Genomic DNA, 20040 nt, shown 5'->3' on the forward strand with positions numbered 1-20040 from the left:
ATTTCTGAATGTAATACTAATTTTTATCTATTCCCCGGTAGAGAACACACAGTAAAATTTCTAAAAAAAAATGTTTTGTACAAATTAAAAAAAATAATGTTTACATATCCCCAAAATTTTACGCTAAAATACATAAGTATAAAATTTGATGTGGACACCACATGACTTTCTTGAACGCTTATTAAATTGTATATACACATTTTTTATTTAATGAAACGTACATAAAATTTTATTTCATTAATAACTGATATTTTTTTATTGTTATTATTGAATTATTATTTATCATAAACTGTTTTTTCAGAGGTTAAAAATAAATAAATAAATCAATAAATTTAAATTTAAAAAAAAAAAAAATTTTTTAAATGAAGTCTTATTCGAACCGATGTTCCTACCCCTTATAAGGTCCAAATATTTCATTAATTAAAATTTCATTTGGCTATAACTCTGGAACCAATGTAAATAAGTATCACATGAGATATCGTTGAAAAGTTCTCAATGAAGGCTTCTAACTGCAGTTAAGAAAAAGCCCAAAATCCAATTTTTTTATTTTTATTTTGGACACTTTTGGTTCAGTTGATTGCAATCAAAAGAGGAGGTGCACAACTAGATGCTACGAAAGTCCTAAATCTAAAATCCTACTGTTAATCGTTTTTGAGATATGCGAGATATATACGTACGTACACTCAGACATCACGCCGAAACTAGTCAAAGTGGATATTTCCGTTGAAATCTGAAAACCGAGATTTTTCGCGATCGCAATACTTCCTTTACTTCGTACAAGGAAGTAATAAAAAAAATTCTGCATTTATATTTATATATATATATATATATAAACAATTTCCCAACAGAAGGATGAAATCTTTATTTCCCACTGGAAATGAAAAAAATTATCCCCTCTTTTAAATATTATTTCTTCTGTTGAATTTTTAAAAAAATTATTCTAAGGAAGTAAAAAAAGTAAAAGAAATAAAAATCACTTCTTAAAAAACGGGTTTAATTTTTAATCCTCTTATTTTTCTTTTGGTTATGTATATCCTAAAATCTGTTTTTGTCAAGAAGTTTCCTGGTAAATATTTCAAGTAAAGAGAGGATAGGTAGCTATCCTATAATTAGTAGTTTGATTAAGAATAATTAAGCTGATTATTTTTATTTTAGTTGATTATATCTCATTTTACAAAAAAATTAAAATCATTCATCCATTCATTCATTAATTCGTTTTGCAAGTTTCATACTGAACCATTTTTTTTTCGTTCATGTTTGATCAACATATCATACTCAATAACGATAAAGCAAATATAAAGTAAACAGGGTAATATAGCAAATAGCACAAAATAAAATACTGGCCTCTGCTTCAATTGTGTACAAAACGAAAAGATGAAATAAAAATAAAATGTAACTTATTGTCATACTTTATATAATTATATACACTACTCAGAGGGTTCCACCCCCTGGACCTCCGACTCGTTCGTTATCGTCGTGATTGTGAGAATATTATTAAATATTTTACAGATATTCATTGAAGAAAAAAGAATTAGGTCAGTTTACCTCATTATATTTCTGTTGTCATAGTGATAGAAATATAATGAAGTAAAAGGATTATTTTGTTTTTTTCTATAAAGAATATCTTTAATATGACAACGACCAAGGAACTACGGCTTCGATGTGTGGCATAAAACCTTACTTGGGATAACACAAATGTATCCTGAAAATTTGAAAGCAATCGGTCTGTTGGTTCTCGCCCGATACAGTTACAAACAAGCACAGAGAGATCCAAAACTTTCTATTTATATGTAAGGTATATATAATGCTAAAAAATTAGGTAAATTGCCTACCGAGCGGTAACAGATTGCACCGGAAAATAATTGTATTGGTAAAATTGTAGAGATAACCCCCCTTGTACTGAAGAAGTATTGATCAGCTGTCCCATTGCTATTAATATTGTGTCAAAGACTACATAAAAATCATCAAACGAAAGTCATATTTAAAAAATATCAAAATTTGTTTAACATTTTGAATCTTTTGATAAGTATTAATCACCAATGTTGACAGTCAATTTCATTTTACCTACAACTTTTTTTTTCTAGTTGTTAATATAATATTAATAAAATTTTCACTTCTAAACTGATAGTAACAATAAAACATTTTAAATAAATTTTATCATGAAAAGATTTCAACTTTTATATAATAATGTACGGAGAAACCCATTAAGAGGTGAAATGATTGTACTCATTTGAAGTAAAATTTTATCTCAACAAGTAATTTTGTTATGCTTATTGGATAAAATAATGGTGTTGATATATTTCTCTTTTGTTTTAGGTAAAAATTAATTGTTTGGATAATTCTCAGATAATTCTTATGTAATTTTTTATGATTGCATTACGTGTTTTTATGATATAGTGTTAACAGAATTGAGGGACAGTACGTACTTAATCGGTCAAATTTGATGTGTTCTTATTGGTAAGTTTATTCACACCTTATGATTGGATAGAAAAACCGGGATAATGATTTGCTGGAATTTACGGAATAATAATTGATCAGCTTCTTTTAGAGTTGTGACTGGTGTAAATTAGTAACATTTTCGTTGGTCAATCGTGCTCGTAGTTTTGATTGGTTAAGGAAATAGGCCATTCTGATTATTTAGTTAATGAAGTAATCTGTAAAGGCGGTGGAATTTAAGTATAATCTGTGATAAGGAAGTATTTATGTGTATTGATCATTGATTTATTTTTTATCGGCTTTGTTTTGAAAGGATTAGAATCGTGTGTGTCATATTTCATTATTTTTTCGCTCGTAATATGACTGTTATGACAGGAAAAAAGCAAATAAAATTTCACTAAATTGCACTATTATTACAATCTATTAAATGACGGTATTTTAATTATTACATTTTCTTATATTAGCTTCTGCTGTTATAAAAATTAATAAAAAAATTATTAACTTTTTACGCATGGATTTTTATATTACTGATTAAAATATGCATGCATTTGAAATTAAAATGATATAATTTACAGGGAAAGGTTAACTTTTTTAAAATTTTAAAAGGATTGAATATTTACAGCGGAATTTCATTATTTGTAAAAATTTTATTAGAATATTACACAAATTTATTTTAGATTATGACTTTCAGAATATACCATTTAATTTGTTATCACGTTTGTTTTGAATATAAAAGCAATATCATTTGTAAAGCAATTTGTTGTTTTTAAATAGAGATTTATGGAGTTGTTTTGCCATATGTGGTAATAATTAAAACATAATATTTGTCCGTATAAATATATAAAAAAAAAATTGACATGCTTATTTTTATGTCATATAGAGATGATGGCTTAAATCTTTTGCAATCTGACTAATTCTTTAAAGAAAAACACCACTAAAACCTTTCTGATCCGATTAGCTACTAAATTATTAAGATTTATTGTACAATTATGATGCAGCAGAACATAAACAAAGAATGAATGTTATATTACTGCATGATAAACTTGCATTAGAAACAAGAGAAGTTAAAAATGAAAAAAATGAGATTATTACATTCGATAGTCAGAGAAACTGATATTTAAAATAATTTTTTTTACCGTGAAAAAATAAACAAACATTTATTTACCGCAATCTCGCCAATTACCGTACTAAAGTTACATTATAATTTCGTATTATTCACTAGAAAAACGTAAAATAATATTCTAATGCCGATTGACATTGACGTATTTATAGTCAAAGTTGTATATTAAAGTTTCATTTACTGAGAAAACGAAACGAAAAATTATTATTAAAATCACTCAGTCGGGTTATGTTTGCTGGTGAATGCAAAATTTCATACCTCACACGATTCTTTAGTAAAAGCTATATACTCCGTCTTACCATTGTGTCTAATCCGCAGCATTTAATTTTTAGCGACTTGACCTTGCGTAACGAACATCTTCCCTTTCCGTTGAACATATAAATTAAACACGGCTATACGCCGTTAGATCGTTTTACTCGTAAAACAAGCGTGAAATGAACTATGAAGTTGTAAATTTATTTTCAATTTCCGAAAAAATATACCTCCCGTTCTATTGAGCGCTAAAGATATCGCTGTCGCTTTGAAAAGTACATAAAAATTTAACTGCTGATAAGTTAATTATCGGCTTCAAACATTTCTTTTTGCACCAGTAAAAAAATCTATATCTATAAAAATACATCGTTTCACGTATTAAATTGATCTCGTAGAGTACAGTGGGTTGTATATAGGTACATAAATATTGAATCATAAATGGATTTGATTGTTTATGTTCCTTTTTTGAGTCAGAATAAGTTTATAAGTTAAAAAAAATTAGCCCAACCACCAAATAATATCGGTATCACGATCTACTATTCAAATCCGTAAAAAAGTAACTGCCTTTGCTACGATTTGAACCTTAGAACTCTCGACTTAGAAATCAGCTGATTTGCGATGACCAGTTTTCACTAGACCAACTTGGCGGATTTATACATCGACACTTAGATAATTAAAAATGTTAAATTATCCATTTGCTTATATTTATGAATCTGCAACCTTTCCTACAAAGAATAATTACTAATTCTTAAAAAAATAACGTTATTAACTTACATTTTTAAATATCAATACAATCTTAAATATTATCAAATCAGACAGCTGAACAATTTCCGTGTTAACACAGTACTTTCTTTGGCTTACAAAAAAGGACCACGTTATTCTTCCATAGGATTTTTTAATATTTATTAAAAAAGCATATGGAAGAATGCTTTTAAAAAAATCTTTTCACCAATTAATTTAAAATACAATTAAAAAATTTGTTAAAGACAATAATATTCTGTCGATGAATTTCAAAATATTACACTCTACTGGTGAAAATAAAGAAGAAAGTTTTTACAAACATAGGTGTTTAAATGCTTTATTAGAGAGTGTCGACTGGCAAAATATTATGCTGTGATTTCGGTACTTTTGGTAAAATTAAGCTAGACTGTAATTATTGTAATCCTAATTAATGAGTAATTTCGTGATTTTGTATAAAATTTCACCCGAAAAAAAAAATAGGTCCCAGTACTGTATTTTTGTACTGTGTTTTGTAGTTTTTGAGAAATGTGGAGGTAAAAGGCAAAAGATTGGGATTGGAAAACACATTACTTTATGTTTGACGTAAATTAACTTTGTTACATTAATTTAATGATAAGATATCATTAGGTTGGCGACAGAAAATTAAGGAAACTGGATTGAAAAGTGGATTCATAACAATGGTGGTATTTTGCAAAAATTAAAAACATCTGTTTTTAATTTTTACAAAAGCAACATTTTTCAGTTAAATATTGTTCTGTTTTTAATTTTATTTTTTTTATAATTTTTTTTTTGTTTTTCAAAAACTTTATACATTAATTAATTAACAAGTTTTGTTAATAACATTTATATTTTATTAGTCATTTAACAAGTTATTGTATTTCAAACGTAAAAAAACGTGCTATTCGCCATCGAATATTTCTGTTTTATTCGATTTTTCAGGTCAAGAAACATAAGAAACCGTCAAAAATTTTACCCCTTATATAACGCCTTAAAAATTTCAGTATGACTTCATTTCACCGGAGGAACTGAAATATTGACGAAATTTTTCGCCAGCTGTAACTCAAAAACAAAGCGTTTTCGGACATATTTTTGTATGAACATTTTTCCTTATTTCAAGCTTTAGAATTAGTTCCCAAGTTATTTCCATTTTCTCCTGAATTAGCTAGTATAACTACTAGCGCGCGCGCGCACACACACACACACACCACACACACACACACACACACACACACACACACACACACACAAACACACACACACACACAAACACACACACACACAAACACACACACACACACAAACACACAAACACACACACACACACACACACACACACACACACACACACACACACACACACACACACACAGGTGGTGGAGTTATTACAATAATCCCAATAATATATGACAGTATTTTATATACACAGTAAACAAAAACATTAGTTTTGTCCTGAAATTATTTCTTAGTGAAACCGTTAAAACAACTTTTATTTTCATCCTAAGCTTAATTATTATTAGCATGGAAACTGAAAAATCAAATTTTTTTATTTTATTTTCTGAAAACGTTAACTTTAAACATTTTTTTCTGCTTCTTCTTCTTTTGATCCCTAGCTGGCGTTTGGATTGAATTGACTTATAAGCCCGTGCGCTGCTGTGGGTGTCAATGGTTGGCTGACCTCATTAGCAAGACGCTTCCATGCATGGCGATCCATGGCCGTTGTCCTAGGTTCATTAAGGTGTAGCCTGCGGTTTTTTATATAAGTTTTCTTTTGAGCTGTTCATTGGACTCTCCAGTGGGTGTCATTCATGCCAGAGAAGTTTGTATGCAAACATGGCAATCCAGCACAGTCTTCGTTTTTGAATCTGTGCCTCGAATGTTGGTTGTGTTCGCAGCGATGGCGGATATCCTCCTTTTGAATGTGATAGCGAAGTGAGTGAGACTGATGATCTGGCGTAAGCATCGCATTTGAAACACTTCAAGTTTGCTCAGGTCTGTCTGTCTTAAGTAGTGTCCACGTTTCTGCTCCATACAATAAAATTGCCAGCATCAGAATTCGAAAAAGACGAACTCGAGTGTTTAGCGAGATGTTACTTTGTTTCCATAAGCACCACTTCAGGGAAGCAAATGTTGCGGTTGCTTGACCAATTCGACTGTGTATTTTTGCCGTAACTGCTACTTTCTTCTCCTGAATCAGTGAGCCCAAGTATTTGAATTCTTGCACTTGTTCAATTTGTACACCATCCAATTGGACGATGGCGCCTGAGGTGTCTCTTGTTAGTGCATGTGTCTTACCCTACGCATTTATTTTGAGGCCATAAGATTGGTCAATGCGAGAGATAACACAGAAAACATCAGTGGCCTCAGCATCGTTATCGGTGAACACGCCACTGTCATCGGCAAATATCAAGTCAGTCAGAAAGCCATCCTTTCCAAACTGAATTACTTTTCTGCCCTGAAAAATTCGTCAAGTTATGGAGTCAACTACGATGTTAAAGAGGATTAGGGAGGCAACGTCTCCCTGGCTGACTCCTGTCCGGATGACAAAAACTCATCAGATAACTCATTTCGCATGCGAATCTGACTCGAAGATCCATTGTAGCTCTCTTGCAGAAGCTTGATATCTTTTAGAGGGATGAATTCTGTCTACAATGTCTTCCAAAGTGCCGGGCAGTCGATGCAGACAAAGGCAAATCAAAAGTCGATGAAAACAATAACTGCTTATTTTCTACTTCGAATTCTTTCTTACATTACTTGACGAATGGGAAATATCTAGTCAGCATCTTCGCTTTGGTTGAAAGCTGGCTTGCTTCTTGCGGCTTGTTTGCTCACAAAATTTCTGCAGGAATGACTGAATGACCTTCATAAAAACTTTGCTAACAGTTGATAGGCTTATGACGCGGTAGTTCTTGCAGTCTTGACTATCGCCCTTCATCTGGATTGGAATGATGGCAAGCTTTTTCTAGGTAGCTGGTACTTTTTCCATGCGCCAGGTGGTTTGAAGGAGCAGATGAATATTTTTAATCATTTTAAAAACAAAAAACATCTAGAAATAAAAAAATTAGCTAGATTTTTTCATCAAAGCATTGTGGCTAAGGAAAGTTTCACTTCGATTGAATGATTTAAAAAAAGAAATTGTACATCGCGCATTTATTTATTTTTTAATAATATATGTACATATATGCGGGTACAAATACACGTAATATACTGGCATTCTATAATTTTTAGAACAAAATGATTGTGGTTATGTTACTTTAAAATGAATTTTAATGCTGACAGCTTGTGGTAGGTTGGGATTGTGATATATTTAAAATTTAAAAAAGTAATCGGTTTGCTTTTAAAAGTTTCATACTTTCTCTATTAGCTCGACTAATATTTCAAAATTAAAAAATATTAAATTAAATATTTCAAAATTTTCATGTAATATTAGAGAAATTTAAGAATAAAAAGTAAAATTCACTATTTATGATGAAGAAAGTATAATGAAAAACTGATAATATCTATTATATATACTACCTGTTTAAGTCAATACAAACAGAAAAAAATTATAATAGTTATTAGTTTTGTTTATATTAACTTTATATTAAGGCAGAATTTAAATTTAGGATTTAAAATGTACTACTACAACATTTTTAAAACAAGTTATTTAGTTAAATTAAATTGGTATTACACACTGGACACAAGCCTAAATTAATCAAACCAAATCTGGTCAACTTATCTCAAAAAGCACCTGTCCAGAAAGAAACCGTGTAATAAGACGATTGGGGGAAATCCACCTAACTACCTGCACACTTCTCACATCAGGAAATATACCGTGCGTGTAACGGCCATCGGACGATTCAGTCCACCTGACCTGCCATAAATAGGAAACTTGGTCGTTTATTTCTTTTATGCGCCGAGGTAAATTGGCCAACCTTCTTGGCATTATAACGTAATTGGCGCTCAGTAGCAAGGATATCAATGGGCTTAATACCAGAAATAACAAGGACTGCCTCTCGAGAGACAACAGAGTCTCTCGAGTCGCCTATAGACTCCTATAGGCACAAATCATAAACGCTAGGCTCTCAACAAAATATTCCTGTAACATTTTTATTTCATTCGATGTACCCTGACAGGTGCAGCGTATAGCGTTATAGTTTTGCCTACACCCTTTTATAGAAAACGCATGGTCTGAAATTAAGCCTCCAATCAGGGCAAACTGCTCTCCGAACACCGAAGCAGAATAAGTCTTTTTAGCAGCGTATGAAACGTTGCTCCTTGAATCAAAGATTCTTATCAAGAGTAACACCTAGAAACTTCTGCGCCGGGACATACCTAATTCGATGACCTACCACTGATACATGAGATCGTCGTGTAACAACTTTTTCTTTCTTTTTCCTGTTTAGCCTCCGGTAACTACCGTTTAGATAATTCTTCAGAGGATGAATGAGGATGATATGTGTGGGTGTAAATGAAGTGTAGACTTGTACATTCTCAGTTCTACCATTCCTGAGATGTGTGGTTAATTGAAACCCAACCACCAAAGAACACCGGTATCCACGATCTAGTATTCAAATCTGTGTAAAAATAACTGACTTTACTAGGACTTGAACGCTGGAACTCTCGACTTCCAAATCAGCTGATTTGGGAAGGCGCGTTCACCACTAGACCAACCCGGTGGGCTTCGCCGTGTAACAACTAGTCTGGGTTGAGCTACATCATTTTTGTTTTCTCTGGGCTAAGCACCATCTTATGTTGCAAACTCCACAACTAGAGTATATTGCAAGTGGGCTGCCCTGAATTCGATTCTTCGAATCGCCTTTAACCAGCAAAAGTCTATCATTCGCATACGCGATGACGCGGCATCCATCGGATAAACCCAACCGCATAAAAGAATCGAATTCAACAACTGAGAGAAGGAGTTCTAAAACAATACCCTGCGGACAACTTTTAGATAGCGTTATAGGTACTTTTAGATATTGTATTAACACTCTGAACATTGATTTGATAATTTTTTTTTTTCTTTTTTTTTTTGAACTCTACTCCCCTGGGCCGGTCCGACTGGTTGGTATTGCGCCACCCAGGGAAGTGCCTCTTCTACTCTAATGGGCCTTCCCACCTACCGGCTATTAGTCCGGCATGGCAGGTCGGCCCACCGGTCAGTTCTTTTGCCCCATCCGTATATCGCCACGTCAATACCATGTATTGTCGTGACGTGGCGATTGAGACATCTCCGATCTTGATATTAACCTAATGAAAAACCCTTAGGAGTCCTCAGTGGATCATCGGAACCGACACACCTCGGCATGTCAGCCCTCACCACTGAGGCTGTCCACCCTGCCCTATGCTAAAGTTTAAAATCCTAGTCTCCTCTCATCGTTGTTTTTCTGCATAAGTATTCTTTTGATGACCAACTCAACTTTTTTCCAAGTTTCTTCACTGTTTAACATGTTGTTGATTAGTCTGCCAGGTCCATCAGATGACAAGTCAATACCGTCTGTCTCTTCCCTCCATTTATGACATACAGTGAAAGTATGTTCGACATCATCATCACAGTCACAGTACATGCAGGCTGCAGTTTCCCTTCTACCAACTCTATGCAGATAGTAATTAAAACTACCGTGTCCTGTAAAGTACTGTGACGTGTAAAAGTTTATTTCACCGTGTTTTCTATATATCCAGTTCCTTAGATTGGGGATTAGCCTTCTGATCCTGTCTCCAGGGCCTGCTGTGCTCCATCTCTCCTGCCATCTCTCTATTAGCCTATGCCTCGCTTCATGAACTTCAACACCTTGATCTCTTTCGACTCTGAAATGAGCCATAAGGTCGATCGGAGGCACTCCTGACAAAACGCATAACGCCTCATAGGAGACTGTCCTGTACACGGAAACCACGCCAAGTAACAGTCTCCTATGGGTCCTAACTAAGCGTGCCAAGTTCTTCTTTATCCGTACTGAAGGCCACCATACCGGGACAGCATATAATATCGACGACATAACCGAGGACGCAACAACTCTCCTTTTAGACGCTTTAGGTGCTCTTTGAGAAGTCATAATAATATTAAGAGATTTAGTCATCTTATCAGCCCTATTGCAAACCTCGTGTATGTGTTCCGTAAATGCACCATTTCTCTGAAAGGTGACCCCCAAGTGCTTTAATCTATCTGTTTCTGCTATTACTTGTTCATTGACCTTGATATTTAGCCGTTCGATGATCCTTCTGCCAGTAAATGTAATAAAATTACATTTACCAGTATTTAGCGTTAGATTCTTTTCACATAGCCAACCATTTATTATCTGCAATGCCAAATTGGCCTTTTCTTGTGCCTCCAATTCATGCCTGTCACTCGCCAAGACCACCAAATCGTCGGCATAGGCCATAACTTCAACCCCAGCAGGATAGTCTAGATTTAAGATCTCATCAAACGTTAAGACCCATAATAATGGGCCTAAAACTGAGCCCTGAGGCACTCCACCATGTATATCTATCTCCATTTCTCCTTCTTGCGTTGCCACCTTGCATGTTCTATCAGAGAGGTATCTCATTACTTGCCTCCTCAAATATGGATTAACATTTTTTGCTAATAGCGCTCTATGTATATGGCTCCATTTAATGGAGCCAAACGCATTCTTGATGTCCAATGAGACAAGCAATGGAACACCCCTCGTCCTCCAGGTGCCGCGTCTTACATCTGTCATCCAGGAGATTACTTTCTTGGCGGCCATCACTGTGGAGCGACAAATCCAAAACCCATATTGCTTTTGGCTAATCCCCACTCCTTGCTCAATTTCTCCAATAATTCTTGTGGCAAGCATCTTCTCGATCACCTTGCTCATATTATTTAAAAGGCTTAACGGCCTGTATCGAACTTGTTCTTGTTCCTTTCCACCCTTGGGGAGAAAAACAACTCTTGCTTCTCTCCAGCACCGCGGATAGCAGTCATTCTCTAGCCCATGGCTGGCAATGTCCGTCATTTTCCAAGGCCGTTGTTTAAAAAGTCCTTTAAGTATAGCAGCTGGAATTCTGTCTACGCCGGGGCTTCTTTTGTTGCCAAGCTGGCCAATGGCACAATTCAGTTCGGCAGGTGTAAATCTCCTGGGCTCAAAATCAGGTAAGGTGACAATCGCTTCTTCTTCGCATGGAAATAACTCGTTGAACTGGACCCTGACGTGATGCTCGCTCAATATCGGTAAACGCCTGCCGAACTTCTTCGTGACGATTTTGTATGCCTGGCCCCAGGGATCATTGTCCAACTCCTCGCAGAGTCTGGCCCAATGATCCCTTTTGGCTCTCTTGTTAGACCTAATAAGCTGACGCCTTGCCTCTATATAACACTTGACTGCGGTATCATATTCAGAGCCGCCTCTGATCCTTAGTCTTTGCTTTTTCCTCCTAGCTTGTTGTAGAGTTTTGCGAAAGCACGCTATCTCACTTGTCTTCTACTCCTGGTGGCCCTTATCTCCTTGTCCATCTCTTGTTGAATAATTGATGTGAGGGTATCAGGTGTCAATTCAATTATAGTGCTAAGTCTTTGTGATACTTTATCGACTATTTTATCCACCTGGCGAGCCGTGGGTCTAATCACGATAGGTCTTTCTACTGCAGTATAAGTGACATCTCTTATGACCAATTATAATGAAAAATGGTCACTAGCGATATCATTGTCCAGGACTGTTAATTCACACTGATCCCTCAACCATCTGTTGTCAATGATGACTAGATCAAGTATCGAGTAATGACCCCGAGCCTCATAGGTCGGTGTGCCATCATTTATACAGTGACCATCAATCGATTCCATAAACTCTTCCATTAATTCACCGCATCTATTACTGTGTGAGCACCCAGCATATACAGTTTTGCAATTGAAGTCCCCCAACAAAACAAACTTCTTATTCTGCCTAGACAGAATTCTATAAATGCTATCCAAAAACTTCTCATAATCATTTGATAATTAATCATCAAATAACAGCACATAATATGTGTACATATACATATAATATGTGTATATGTATACATATACATATTCATATTACGATTATTTTACGATTACTTTATTACTTTAAGATTTGGTAGGGTGAATATAGTATAAAATATTTATAGCAATTTAAAATTTCAATGCTGACTGAGATTTGAATTCAGAATCTTCCGGAAAAAAGGCAAAGACGCTACCACTCCGCCACGAACTCGCATTTATTTGTTCTTTCTATTTAATTACATTTACTTTTTAATTATATTTTAAGTAAACAATAATAAATTATACGAGTAATATTATCCGTATTTATTCACTGTATTATTATGTAAAATTTTTTTCATCATTTTATACTTCTTTTAAATATTAAATATTAAAATTTTCATATTATTTATATAATTAAAATTCTCTTTATATATTAACTCCGCAAACTTTTGTAGATAAATTTACATGTTTCTAGTATAATTAAACAAACTAAATTGTGGAAAAAACTACATCTTCGTAGGAAATATGGGTAACTGAAAAAAAACAGTTTTATTATCTTACATTAATCTTTATTTTGTACCGATTACTTCTCTCATATTTTTTTATTTATCGTTGTTATAATTTTTTCAAGTAACATTTTTAAATTTTTCATCCATGCGATTTCTGTTTAAAATCTACTTGCGACGAAACCCTTATTTAATAATTCAGTAAATAAATGTGTGATAAATTGTTCCATTTTTTAAACCATTCTTTACACTACTTACGACTTTCGTTTGTCGCTGAAAATTATTAAATGTTATTATAACAGCGGCGTTTATTTTCTTTGTATCATATCGACCTGTTCAATGATAATTTTCAGTACCGATTAGAACTTGTAGTTACCAACTTTGGATACTTGTGCTTTGTTACATAAAAAGTAAATATTTTACTACACGTTGAGAAATGTTTATACAAACACGGGGAATCAACAAGTTCGAGTAAATATGTACGAACGTAGCGGATGTTATTTGTATGACTAAGTTGTTGTGCTTTTAATGTATTATTATATATATATATATATAATTATGGAATTCTTTTAATTCTATCCCACTCACACAACCCGGACCTTAGTTATTTGTTTATTATTAATACATATTTTACATAATATAGTCATATTTTAAGTACACATGTCTCAAATCTATCAGCGTAGTTCAAATTTTGTTTTGCTATCAACTTTCAGAAAGTAATTTTCTCTTTTACTTATTATTGATTTCACCGAAATATTTTTTTTTGTACATACCTAAGTAAATCATACAAAGCTATGCTTCTAGGGGACTCGTATACATTTTTTTTTTTTAAATAAATAAAGTTATAAAATTTATTTTATTTACCTCATACAGTTTATTGTTAACTTTCTTAGATATTCATTTTTATTAATTACGTTTCGAATGTAGCTAGAATAGCTAGATTAAAGGGGAAAGTACGGTAATCATATAAAAAATGGGGTACGGGTGTACGCATTTGTGTCGCACTGCTTTTGGCCTTATATCTTAGGGTTGACCAAACAGATTTGCTTCAAAATTGGCTCAAATATTTCTATATATGAAGCATTGATCATTATATATTTTTTTCAGAATTCGTCAAGGAAGTGGGGGATTCGAAAAACAACAAATGTTTTTTAAAAAATTTCGATTTTTTATTATATGTTTAAAAATTTTGTTTTATAATTTTTTGATTTTTTATTAAATTGTGTATTATTATATTATTATAAAAAAATTTAATCTTTATAAATTTTATTTATTTATTGATCGCAAATTTAAATAGGCAACATAGTTTCAACCTCTAGGTTTCATGATACTTATAAATTTTTAGAACTTAGCAATAAGCGTATAAAATGATTAAGCATTTTATTTTAAGGCTATTTTAAGTTTTATTTTAAATTTCATATTACAATAGACTAAAGAAAAACATTTTTTAAAGTAAAATTTAAAAAGAAGATAAAAAGTTATATATGTGTTTGTGTATTTTATTTTTGTTATAAGTATAAATTTATAATTTTATATTTAACATTATAACGTCCTATTAAGAACATTAAAAATTATGTTGAAAAAAAACGTTTTCTAATCGTGTTAGTACATTTTTGTTATTGTTTTATAAAAAGATGGAATTATTTTATTATAAAAATAAAAGCCAGACCCTTAATGTTTGAAATGGAAAACCTTTCCTGTGAAAAAGAAAAAGCTGTGTAAGGTATTGCGTGACTTGTCAGAGTAGCTGGAAAAGCCATGCATTGCTTTGCTAATTTTTATTTATAAAACTAACTACATGTATGATCTTAGATGATACTGAATACTTAAAATAATTCTATAACAGTGTAATTAAATAATGTAGTTTTAAACAAAATTAATTGTAAGCTATTATTTTTTAATTACTGTTTATAAAATAACCATAGATAAACGTGAATTATAGATATTATATTGTTTTGACTCCCTCTGCAACACAAGCATTCGTTGTGAACATCAAATGCCTCGACTTTTTACAATTTACTAAATGAAAAATTAATAAAACCGACCTTTAAAATATCTGCATTAAAAATAATACTTTTCAGTTAATTTTTAATTTTTTAGAAGTCGTAAAATTGAAAACTAACCACCAAAAATGTATTAATCTTTAACTTGGACCTCTTTAAAAGCATTGAATTTAAAAAAGAAATTCAATTTAAATAGTCGATTAAAAGAAGGATTAAAAAGTATTATTTTTTAGTTTTATTGGTATTATTTTAGTTTATTATTTTTTTTAGTTTTCGGTATTATTTTTTAGTTTCATCCCCAATAAAAGAAAAGTCTTTGAAAGAAAAATTTTGTTATCTTTAATTATCATTTATATATATAAAGTTTACTTAATTTTATGTTAGTTTTATTTAAAATTTTGGTGACCTAAAACTATGCAAAACTATGTACAAAAAAAAAAGTAATTTTGATAAAAATAAAAAAATAATAAAAAGAGACAACTAGAAAATACTTAACAAGAGTGAGCTAAATCTCTCGGGAATGCGACAGTATGTTTTTTTATTTTAACTTTTTCTCATGAAAATGTTTGAATTTCTTAATGACACCAATCTATATTGTATATTGTTTCGTTATAGTAATCTAAAGCAACAGTGACAGCAAAAAAAAATCTTTAAATCATTTATGTAACCATGCAATTAATTTATTTCTTAAAAAATGTCCCCTTAAGTGAAAAAAATTCCAAAAAATCACTAAAGAAACTTCCTGTAGAAAAGTATGAAAATCACTCCATTTGATGAAGAGTAAAATTTGAACATACAAAAAACTAACTTTTCGATTTGATAAACCTTTTACTGTTATTAAAAAAGAAGGCTATGTAAAAACGAAGTCTACCTAAGTCAAAAAATTAAAATAAAAAATCTGATGTGGGCACTACATGACTTCCTATTAAATTACATATACACATATTTTTAAAATGAAAAGTACGTATAATGTATTTCATTAATAACTTTTGATATTTTTCTTTTTCTTTCTTTTATTATTATTGAATTATTATTCATCGTATTTTTTTTTTACAATGAGAGAATAATTGTTAATAATATACTTAAATTAAAAAAATGTTAAAAAAAGTATATGAAGGTTTATTCAAACAAATTTGCCTTCCCCTAAGACCCAAATATTTCATTAATCAAAATTTTATTTGGCTATAACTCTGGAACCAATGAAAATAAGTACAACTTATGAAAACATGTTGAAAAGCTCTCAATAAGGGCTTATTACTGCAGTTAAAAAAAAGTCAATTTTTTTTTTGATTTTGGGCTTTTTTGGACACTTTTGGTTCAGTCGATTGCAATCAAAAGGGGAGGTGCACAACTAGATGTTACAACAGTCCTAAATCCAAAATTTCAACATCCTACGGCTAATCGTTTTTTATTTATCCGAGATACGTACGTACAGAGATCACGCCGAAACTAGTCAGAATGGATTCAAGGATGGTTACAACGGATATTTCCGTTGAAATCTGAAAACGGAGATTTTTAGCGATTGCAATGCTTTGTTTGATTACAATATTTCGTACAAGGAAGTAAAAATCTAAAATTCCAGATAATAAAACCATACGAATTTCTAGAATAATTTATGAGATAATATTGATTCAAACATTATTTCTTTTATTAATTAAAAAACAAAATTCGATGGTAATGCAAATTTTAATTAAATTGCTGAAAGACATGGTTTAATAAACTTATAAAAAATAATTTTATTCTTTTGTTTGATAAAATAATTTGATATTTTCAACAACAAAAAATGTAACGTTTATCTTTCTTCGCTAGGATTAATATAAATGAGATTGTTTAATTTAAAAGAATTATTACTTTATGTTTGTGATGATATTTTTGTTATTATTTTTTTTTAAGTTACAATAGTTCAAATATAAACGTGATTTTTAGTTCCTTACGAGTACACTTACCATTCCAATACAATTTATTGTAATTGGTATTGTGGTATATCAGGAAAAAATTTCAATAATATGTAATTTATAGATTTAAAAGTAAGAATTAATTCCAAGAATTCTAAGTAAAGGTTATATCGATTACTTAAAGGTAGACAGATTCTATTAATTTTGCAGTATAATACTTGTAAACTGTTTATTTTAATCTGTTATAGTTGGATAAATATTATAACTACAAAATTATTATATAATGGATTTATATTATAACGCTTTGCGCTTTAATAAATTATATAGCATAGCTTGTCAACATTATTAAATGATACCGATCTCCGTGGCGGAGTGGTAGCGTTTAGGCCTTTCATCCGGAGGACTCGGGTTCGAATCCCGATAGGGATGGTATTTTTCATACGCTACGAAATTTCCATTTCATATTCTCATGCACGAGCTTCAAGTTTATATGGTGAATTAATCATCCCAAAAAAAATATATATATATATATATTTATTTTAATACATATATTCCCGTATAAAGTCAGAACGGGTTTTTAAGGTTCAGTGCTGGGCAATCAGATCATTATCTAGCGCCCATAAATATTAATCGTGTAAACCTATATTTCGAAATTTAAATATGTTAACTTATCCTTTTGTTTGTGTATATTAATAAACCATCTTTGCTAAAATCAAAAGGTCAATTATTCTTAAAAAAACAAAAACAATATCTACTTTTATCAAATCAGATAACGGAACTGTTTTAATATAACAACACAATACGTCAGCTTTCAAAAATTGGTCTTATTGTGATTCCCTTGCAATTTCTAATAAATTATCAAACCATTCGAAAAATCTTCCCACCGATCTATTTAAAATGCATATTTTCTTTTACGGAAATAATATTACTTACTGAATTTTTTAGATAATACTAATTAAAAAAAACAAGCAAAATTTATCTGCATCCCATTCAACGTGTACAAAAATATGTGCTCAAAATAATTTTCAATAGTGGCTTCTAGATTATGAATTATTTTGTAGTAATTTTTTATATTTAAAGTACTTCTCTAAACAGTATTTCATGTGTTTGAATTTAAATAATTATTATGATTTAAAACACATTTTTAAAGACTTTTTGAAGAAAAGTACGGTATTACTTTTGTTCGTATATTGGAAATGCGGGGGGGGGGGGTGAAATGAATTTCTTTAGGTTTTGATATATGGAGAGTACGAAAATACCATTCACTTAAATTGGGGTTTATATATATATATATATATAAGCCAATCTAAAGTTGTGCGTGTGAGAATTTTATGAAGATTAGTTGAGTCGTTATTGAGTTACGCTCAATTTAATGTCGAAAAAATTTGAAGTTTTGTTGACTGTGTAATGGTGTATTTTTCATACGCGCTTATGCAATGAGTCACAGCGGTGAGTGAGTTGAAACTTGATGCTTGTGTGTAAGGTCTACTGGTTAATCAAACGTATGTAATGCGTTGTGCTCTGATATTAGTGCTTTCCTGACTGCGAAATAGTGTGGGCATCGGAAATGAAAAGTCGGTCTTCTTGCGCCGAACTGCGCAAGAATTTTTTTTATCTTATAATAATTACTTTTTGTATTTATAATTTATCTTACAATGAAGTGATTATTATTATTTTCCGATCAGAATAAAGAATTATTTATTTAGTTAATTAGGAAGAAAGGATTTACCGTGACATTTTGTATTTGTGTGTTATCAAATCTTATAATTAAATTTAAGAAAATTGACAACACTGTTTGTTTTGTGTAAATTATAAATGCGACATTGAAAATATTAAAAATACTTTTGAATATTCAACACAGAGCAATATACTTTTGATGTAACGTACCAAGTATAACGTAAAATAACACAACATAAATAAAACGAAAATTAAGAGCTTAATTATTATTATTTTTTTATTACTATTTTTTTATATATGTAATAAATAAGTATAAATTTAATTTATTATTCAGAAGTTTTCCTCTTCGTAAGATCTAATTTAAAATTTTATTATTTTAAACTACAAAACGTTGATGTATTAAATAATTAAATAGAATATATTTCATATCTCATATAATCTGAATATGAGTATGAATGTTTGCTCTTACTTCAAGAATAAGAGAGGGAAGTAATATTTATAGCTTTTTTTTAATTCTATTTGTTTAACTTTCACCATGCAAACAAAAAGAATTACTGAAAAAGAATTAATGGTTTATTGAGTATTTTTTACCATCGTCATTACTCTCATCTCGGATTGGTAGAACGTATAATATTACATTATGATACCAGATGATTTATAGCTCTGATGAATACTTTCACAAGATACACGTTTCTGAGATTTAATCATTATCAAAAATTGAATTTGTATTTCTTATCAAATATTTTTTTTCAGTAAACAGACAAAAATAAGTTTTTTAGCATGATCGACTAAAATGTAATTGATCAGTTGTTGGTGTATTACGCTAATTGTGGGTAAAAAGTCATTGATTTTCTAAGTAATTATGGCCAGGATAGATCCTTACTACCTAAGGGAACCTTGAAAATCTTTAGATGGACTTTCCTTGTTTTATTTAATTATTCTGTTTTTAGCTCCTAGATCGTCCTGTTTTACTATCGATTTTTTTTTCGTTATTCTGGATCTCAACTTCTCCGGAAGTTTTTGCTAGAAGCTTATTAGTTTCATGCTAAAGACGTAATGAACTTTTTAAGTACTACAATTTGTAAATATCTATGCGGTCTAGTAAAGGTGACTCTGCCTATAAGCCTATTCATGGGATATTTTTTTTTTTTTATGCTGTACAAAAAAAAAGATCCAGTAAGTTTAGTTGAGGTAAGCTTATGAATAATGATGGACTTTTAATCTCCCTTAATATATTAAGTGATGACAGGATGAATGTCTGGAATACGAATATTTTCCTAAGATTTTTTTTCAATTTCAGATTTTATGAGGTGGACTTAAACGTTGATTTTCACATCATAAATTAAATAAGTGTTTTTAAACTCCTAATAATTAGATATTGATTACTTTCAAATTGTAAGATAAAATCGATATGAATTTTTTTAATAGAATTTTCTTCTTTCCCTTCCTCGCAATCTGATTTTTTCTTTCTTTTTTTTTG

At 31.0% G+C, this 20040-nt stretch overlaps 1 protein-coding gene across 1 annotated transcript in view; it reads right to left on the reverse strand.

Moving 5' to 3' along the window:
• SecCl (Secretory chloride channel) overlaps positions 1-20040 on the reverse strand; it is an 88414-nt gene that overhangs the window by 23459 nt on the left and 44915 nt on the right. The gene's annotated exons all lie outside the window — the stretch shown is intronic.

Source organism: Lycorma delicatula, chromosome 5, assembly GCF_047948215.1.
Source record: "Lycorma delicatula isolate Av1 chromosome 5, ASM4794821v1, whole genome shotgun sequence".
In the NCBI taxonomy this organism is placed as follows: Eukaryota; Metazoa; Arthropoda; class Insecta; order Hemiptera; family Fulgoridae; genus Lycorma; species Lycorma delicatula.